This window comes from Acanthisitta chloris, unplaced genomic scaffold (genome assembly GCF_000695815.1).
Source record: "Acanthisitta chloris isolate BGI_N310 unplaced genomic scaffold, ASM69581v1 scaffold6354, whole genome shotgun sequence".
Taxonomy (NCBI): domain Eukaryota; kingdom Metazoa; phylum Chordata; class Aves; order Passeriformes; family Acanthisittidae; genus Acanthisitta; species Acanthisitta chloris.
The window spans coordinates 42,301-50,540 of NW_008668676.1; the positions used below are offsets into that span (position 1 = coordinate 42,301).

General features: G+C 37.8%; 1 protein-coding gene across 1 annotated transcript in view; it reads left to right on the forward strand.

The window, feature by feature from the left end:
* RFTN1 (raftlin, lipid raft linker 1) overlaps positions 1-8,240 on the forward strand; it is an 86,789-nt gene that overhangs the window by 31,593 nt on the left and 46,956 nt on the right. The window lies entirely within an intron of this gene.

Below are 8,240 nucleotides of genomic sequence, written 5' to 3' on the forward strand. Positions count from 1 at the left end.
CAACCAGTACTGAAGGCTGGTGGACAATTAAACTTCTCTTTGCCAATCCTAGTCCCACTCTCTTTGCGCTGATGCTCAAAGGAAAGGATGTAGCTGTTTAAACAGCTCTTTAAAAAGCCTGGCAGCCAATTGCTAGTGGTTATGGACAGGGTTGAACTTCAGCCTCTGACCTAAGGAAACAGTTTTGCATTTCATTAGCAAATATATGTAGGCACTAGATGTCACACGCAATTTGAACTTCTAAAATAATTCAATTTACCTTGACTTGATTTTAGTTTTATTAATACAGGACTTCATGCTGGCTTGCCTGATATTCCTATCTAAAGGCTTTCCATTTTTATGGGCAAAACACAGAATGTTTGGCTGAACAGTGAACTTGAGTAATACTGTGCTGAACTTGCCTGGTTTTGGGGCCTTGCTTTCCCTGCCTGCAGAATACCTTGATGCAGGTAATGAAAGTATTTACATGCATGAGTTTGCAATGTTAGGTAAGCACTTAAGGACTGCATTTGGATTGGGGTCCAAGATTTCAGCATCTTCCAGGACTGAACTCTGAAGACATGTCAGGGAAGAGCAGTATCCTTCCCAAAGGGGCGATATGGTCTTCAAGCCAGAGCACTCAGTGTGTTGCTGCTGTCTCATACTGTAACCAGTAGTTTACATCTGTGCAGAATGATTGTGAAAGAGTACAAAATCTTAATTGCCTACTCACTCACTTGGGTGTCAGTGTTTCACACACTTTAGACAGCTGTAAATGACGGTACAAAATTGAAGACAGGAGAGAGTCTTGAACCAATTATATTCCCTTTTACATTCACACTCCATTTCTTTGCATTCTCTTATCTGTCATTCCTGACTGCCTAGGGAAGCGGAAGACACTTGGTGAAGCAGGAAAAAACAGACAAGTACCAGAAAGGGAAATGACATCATTTTGGTGTTTCATGTAGCTTAAATGTTCCTGAGTTTGGCTGAGAGTATGGGTGAAGCTGCTTCCATAGTGTGTGGGTGCAGTGAATGTTTGCATTGCCAAGTGCAATGAAGAGATGGGTGTTGCACAGGTTTCAGATGACTGTGGCTTGCATAGAGACCAGCTGTATTTGAACCCTGAGTTTATGTCATTCCATGCACAGCTGTGGGGAAGAATATATGTGACAGCATGAAATAAATAGGCATACTGGTTATTTTTTTTAATAACCTCATTACACTGCTGATAAAGATAAAATTACATTTTTTTCACTGAGGATTATCAAATGTTATGTCATCTCTAGGCTGTCTGTATAAAACAGTTGAACTCTTGGATAGAAGTTAGGTCTGCTTATGCCATTTGTTGATCAGATGAATGTTTATTTCTGTCATAAGATTTTAGGAATACAGGTAGTCCAGCCAGAGTTGTAGGATCACTAGTAAAATCGTTTATGTTCTGAAGTACAAAATGATCCCTTTGGTGGTACAGTGTTTCTATGGAGCCAAGGAGACAGAAAAAGCTCTGTACCTTAGTGTGGGGCTCACCTTTGGGCTTCCTTGGCACTTTCTGCAAGACATTTGAGGCTGAAGCTCTTTTCTTCCTGCAGGTGTTTTACCATGGATGTCTCCGACCACGTACACTTCATCTGTCAGTTGTCTGGCAGATACCAGCTGTGGTTTTTCACCTTGCTATTTTTGTTGCCTGAATGGAACAGAAATGAAATTGTTGTATTAGTGCCTTTTTGGTACAGTAATGTCAATTCTGTGTGTACAGAGATAGAACTGAGCACTTGAGTTAGTCTTTAATCAGTGTTGCACCTTTCTATGTCAGTTTTATGTTTTAAAATTAATACTCTTGACTTACACTTTGGGGACTTAATTTTATAGCTCTGCCTCTATGAAGGTAGGAAGGGGCTACACTAGCTGCAGCAGGTGATGCATGTCAGGATCACCAGGCTGCTGCTGTCACTGCGGTTTGCAGTGCCTGAATTTGCTCAAGGATAAAATGGAAAGAGTAATGTTGAGGCATGTTGCACATTAGAACTCATGGGAAAAGTACCTATTAGTGTTATTTACCCTATTTTGCCGTTGTCCTGTACTTTGAAAATACTCAGTATGAATTTGCAGTGTCATTGTATAGTAAGGTGACTTTAAAGTCACTTTGACAGTTTTATGTTTAAGCTGTACTGGTATCTCTGCAGCCTCATTATCTTGGCTGTATAATAATTTCTGGTAAATACGGAAGTAGGAGTCATTCCTCCTGTAGGACATTTGAGGAAATACATTCCTAACATACATGGAAGCTGTTACATGTTGAAAACCAAGGATTGTCCATTGGAAATGTTAGGGTAAATATGAAAGTAAAAGACTGTTTTTTTTAAAAAGTCAACAACACAATTGTTTGCAGTGCATAAGTCATCATGTTCAATGAAATGAAATGAAAAAAATATAGGAGTATTAAATTCTTTAGAGGCACTGGGCATAAAGGTAAGTCTACCAAGTCGCTGAAGAACTCTGCCATTGCTCTCATTAAGTTTAATATAATAAATTTAAATATTTCTTTAGCACCCAGTGCCATGGTGCACACTGACCAGTTGATTGGAAGTGGTTTGGAACTCATATAGAATAGAGTCAGATAAGGGAATAATAACTTCAATGCTCGTGACTGCTTTCTTTCTCTCTCTAAATTTCAATGGATGTCTTAATTAAAAAGCAGTTGTCTGTTTTACTGTCTGTGCTGAGTTCTGAGATATTTGGGTTTCTTGATGAAGACATCTTATAAAAATTGCACTAAGAAAAATCTTCAATCCCAGGTGTTTTCAGGGGTTTTGCTGAATTTAGGGAAGACTTGAGGTGTGAAGTATAGCCTTCTGGCTTGCATAGATTCATGCTCGAGAAAAGTAGATTCAGACTGATTTACACTTGAAGACAAGAATCTCAGGAAAAGGAATATAAGGTGGTGCTCTAAAAAGCGTGAACGTATCTGCTAGCAGAAGAGACAGGGGAAGCTCTGTGTATTTGGGAGGTTCTGGCTAACCAAGATAAGAAGAGTAACACACATGTTGTTTACATTTCCTGGAGGAGTGATCATTAGTTCTTTGTGTGTGTAATAACCTTTTTCTTCTTGCCCTTTTATTTCCCTAATCACTGGTTTCTGATACAACAATCTCTGTTTAGGTGTATTGTGAACGTACTATTTCGGTCAGTTTGTGGCTGTTGCAGATAACATGTTCCCTGCAAAGAAATTGCCAAGTTGGCCCCTGAACATAATTATAACAAAACCATAGGACAAAGCTGCTTTAATTTGTTTGCAGCTCCCTATAGTGTGATACCCCTGCCTGGTATCTTAAAGTTTCACAATTCAGTGTCAGTTAAAATGCTTTAGTGTCCCTTTCTATATACTGTGCCCTGGAAAGCAAGCTCCATTCTCTTTCACTGGAAAACATACGTGGTCTGGGCTCATAAACTGTCTGCTTACAGTAGTTTTGATGTGTTTGCAGATGCTTCATTTCACCATAATAGAGAAGTGGGGAATATAAATTGAATTCCAAAGAATTTCCCTCCATTGTTGCATCTATGTCTTAGGACATACTGTCTGCAGGTTTTGCCTCCAGTCAATAAAGCAATCAGCAGGGAAACATTGCTGTGCAGAAGTAGACTAAGTAGTATAATTTAAGGATAATTTTTTTAGAGTAGACTTCTATGTTTACCTCACACAGCTTTGCAGCTGTTTTCCCTTTCTGTAAAATAATGAGGTGTCAGGTGTTGCAGAGATTCACTTGATGAGATGATTCTGATTCTATTTCTATAATTTCCCTATATCCATTAATCCTGATGAAACGCAAGCTATCATCACTCTGCTAACAATAATTCTGTTTATCAGAAAAGGAATTTGACAGACTGAGTTCAAAAGTTTAATAGTAAGCCAAGATTTTTACAGTTTCTTGGTTTTGCTGGTATTTCACTTTGGTGTTTTCACATTGGTGAAAGTAGGTACTTTGCATTGGTACAATATATTTTTAATTTAAATGTAAATATGTGTGTGTATCTATTTGGTTTTCTTGTAGGATTTAAGCTTAAAGATGAGAAATACCTGAATTTGTCTTCATGAGCATTAGGGTCAAACATGTTTGTGTGCAAATGCAGTGTGCACTGTTGCTCTCAGCAGGCTGATTTCATCTTGCTGAGAAAATGTTTATTCCATACCCAAGAGTCAACAGATACCTTCCTTTAGCTCAAGGGACAATGGCTTGAGGTTTTAGAGCTTGTTATTTGTTTCAAGTTCAAAGAAATACATATTTCCTCAAATAACTTTTAACATTGACCCAAAATAAATGTTCTTTCATCTATGTTCTCAAATATATAAACACTGCACATTAAAGATGCCTATGTATGTATTCATACATACCCAAACTTCTATCAAGAAAATATATGTTGTCATTAAAAAGTGTATAAATTTTACCAACAAATAGAAGATGATGATGTTTAGGTAATAAAATTAAAACAGTGTCACATGGGTTAGAGTTGAGGCTGTTATGATACAATATACCTGCTTTTATTTTTATAAAATGTGGTGTGTTTGTTGAGTGGACATCATAAAACCTGTGGGGTTTTAGTTGCTGCCTTCTTGGTTTTCAGATACTCTCATTTTTCTAGATGTTTAACCTGGAATCATTGTACAGATAGCAACAGCTCATGTTAATCACTTTGGTGTGGTTTTATATTTTTGTAATCTAAATCAGTTAATTATAAATGTACGGTTATATTTTGAACTGTAGAGCTACTCCTGTGTAGTGGAAAATCTCAAAACTGCAGTTAAATTCCTAGAATCATCTTAATCAAATAGTCATTTTGGAGTGCCTGTGCAGCTTACAAGTGTGCTTTCAGCTTGCCAAATTCGTGGGCATGGGGAACTTCCAGAAGATTAGGACCAAATGTTAGCTTCCTCAATTCCTTCTTGTATGTGAAAAGGATTGGAAATCCAGTTTGCAACAGACACTGAATTGACAGCTTTAATAGTTACTGTGCAAGTTACTGGTACTCCACAGCTGGTTATGGTTTATCTACCATGAAATGGTGCTTAACAACAAACAGCTGTGCAGGAAATGACAGCCTACTGAAACAACCGTCGTAAAATATTTTTGGCCAGTGAACTTCCAATTATAAGTGAAAATCTTATTTATTCCATGTATTTTCTTCTTTTTTAGTGGCACTAAAGGTCCTATATAGGATTCAGGATGACACATTTTGTAAGTCTGTGGTCCTCAGCTTTTTCCATATTGGTGACAACTACCCCCACCCTGCCAGGCCTGCGAATGCCATCCCTCTGCTCAGCATCAGGTTGACTGAAATTCCCTCTCAATTCCTTGCCATTCCATGGTTGAGGTTGTCCATGGTTGTCACTGAGGGTAGCTACAGTGGCATAAAAATCCTTCTTCAGGAAAATCAATAGACTAACAATGAGATATATAACAAAGGAAGAAAAGCAAATGAAAGCCCAGAGTGTAGGATACAATGACATTTTCTGTCATCTTCCATGGTTAGCCAGTGGCTATCCTCTCCTGTGGCAGAGGGCAGGAGTCTGCCCTTCCCCACTGCAGGGGAAGTGCTGGCATTGTTCACACCATCCCTTCTGTTCCCTCTCAGGTGTCACAAAATGGGTTACAGTGAGTACAGGACATTGTAGTGAGTCAGTGTGTACCAGCTTCCAAGAGGAGCACAGCATTAGTGTATCCAGGTGTACTACTTTCAGGGCTGGGTAATTTTTAATTAACCCAGTGATTTTTTTTGTTGGAGGAATAAAGGTAATAAAACAACCCCAAGTGTTTGCAGGAAATAACAGGAGGAAGATTCAGTTTTCCAGCTTAGGAGGAGAAAAGGAAAAGGAAGAAATTGCTGGCTGTACATTCAGAAGAAAAGGAAGATCTTTCAAACTGCTGGGGCTTACACTTTTTTTTGCTGAACTCGTCTCAGCGTTTTTCTTCCTCTTCCTCTGTTGAGAAGTGTTTTATGATGGGGAAGTGGAAATCAACCTTACATAAAATCATTGCTTTAATTTTAAAATATTTTATACATTGGACTCCCAGTGCTATGAAACTGATAAGAGATTCCAGATTATGGATGACTGGGTTATTTCTCAAGTGATTGACATCAGTCCTCCTTCAGAACAGAACAGGGAAATGCAAGTGCAGGGACAAGACTGAAGTCAGGATTTTTAACTTGTCTTCTGGGATTGTGAGAGATGTGCATATTTTGGACATCCTTATTCATAGTCTTAAATGACAGTGGTCCTAAAAGTAATCTCATGAAAATAATAAAGCCACAACTATATTAGTTTCTGTTCAGTATAGAATTTACCTGCACCTTTATTTATCTGCTTCTCTGTGGCTGTTATTAGTATTCAAAGATTTTAATGGGACACTTCTGTGGTATTTCTGAAATGCTTTATAGTACGTGCCTGAAATGCATTTTTTATTGCATAGAGATTGGAAATAATTTCTTGCCCACCTAGATTTACTCAGAGAATTATTTTTGTGATCTGTGAAATCCACAGTTGTTTATTATTTTCACATGAAATCTACAACTTTTGTTTTGTTAGTTTGTTTTTGATAGAATACCGGGCTTTTAAATTTTTCCTAAAAGCGTGAAAATTAACAGTGTAGGCAAAGACTTTATTTTAACATATGTGGACATAATTTACTTGAGAGTATGGAAAAATACTTTTTGGTAATAGAGAGTACTTGAAACTACTTGGAAGATTTTAACTAAGGATTTTATGGCCTTTAGTAGGATCCATTAAGTGTATTCTGTAAAATAATGTTCTTAACAGAGTGCAGTGGTATTTGATGTGATTTCTTTCAAGAGCCCTAGTGCAGGGGTAGCCCCCAGACTCTTAGAGGAGGAATTCACTGTCTCCTGTTCACTTAAATATTTCCAAGTAGCAAGTAAGTGCTTCTTAAAGGAGTTAAAATAAACAGAACATTTTAAACAGTCGTAGTAAGAATTACTATATTTTTATGGCTATAATATGTATCTCAGATAACTCTTAGTCCTTTCAAAGAGATTGGAAGCAGTTCCTCAAAAAGCTGTACAAAATCAGAGCCCAGAGAGCTGTTGAAGGGTAGGAGAGGAACTAGGAGAGTGTGGTTCAAGGGCAAACGTCTCTTTCTTATACCTGTCTATAAACCTCACCAACGTAGGTTGAAACAAATTCAGTTTTTACAGGTAGCCAGTGGGTTTAAACATGGAAATACAGTCTTTCTCATTCTTTCAGAGTAATTAGAATAGTAAGTTTTTGTATATGTCACAGCAAGTATTTACAGCAGTGCCAGAGTCAGTCACTGCATAAAGAACTGGCTTTATCAAAAGAGTGGGCACAGAAACTGCATGGTGCATACTTAATTTCTCGGATTTGATATCTTAACTTTGAGGTATATTATTTCATACCCTCTAGGAGAGAAGTACAGCTTCATCAGCTGGTCTGGAAGGGAGCTGTGATGAGTACAGTGGGTTGTCCCAGCAAGGGAAATAGCAGAGATGTTTGTTCCTCATGTTTGTAGAGTTTTGACCTTAACCCCTCAAAATGGGATTGACTGTCTAAAAAGGACTTGGTTCCTTGCTGTCTGTTCCTGGTAACCCATGTCTAGTTTGTAATTACATAACAGCTGGAACACTGGAGAATTGTGTTTGCTCCATTTGATGTCGTAGGGACTTTGCATTGCAATATTGAGTGGCAGTTTTGATAGCTTGTTGATTGCTTGGGCTTTAGAGAGCCCTAGTTCATGTTATTCCTGTCTGGAACATGGCTGGATAACATCAGGACTACATTTCCAGTAAGTCATACTCAGATTTTTTTAAAAATTGTATGTAACTGTAATAGTAAGTACTCTAGCAGGGAGACTTTCTTCAGTTTATTTTTTTTTGTTGACTTTATAGAGTTCATCTCTGGCAGAAAACCTGCAGAGAATAACTTACCTTATCTAGCACTTTATCTAGAATAGCAAAAATAGTTGTCTGCAATTCACGTGTTCTCTCTCACAAAATGATTTTTTATTTTCTTGACAAAGTTGTTCTCTCTGCTTATATTGTGTGCCTGTTACATTGGAGTAGTGGTGGAATACTTTCAGTCCTGCAATCATGACTTCTGCAAATCCTATAAAGATGTTTGGAGAATTTTCATGGACACCAGTGTTTTGTTAAAATTTATGTCCAGAATCAAGTACAGAATGGGACCACAAGTTATAAGAAGAGCCTAGAAAAGAGAGGAAAAACAAATA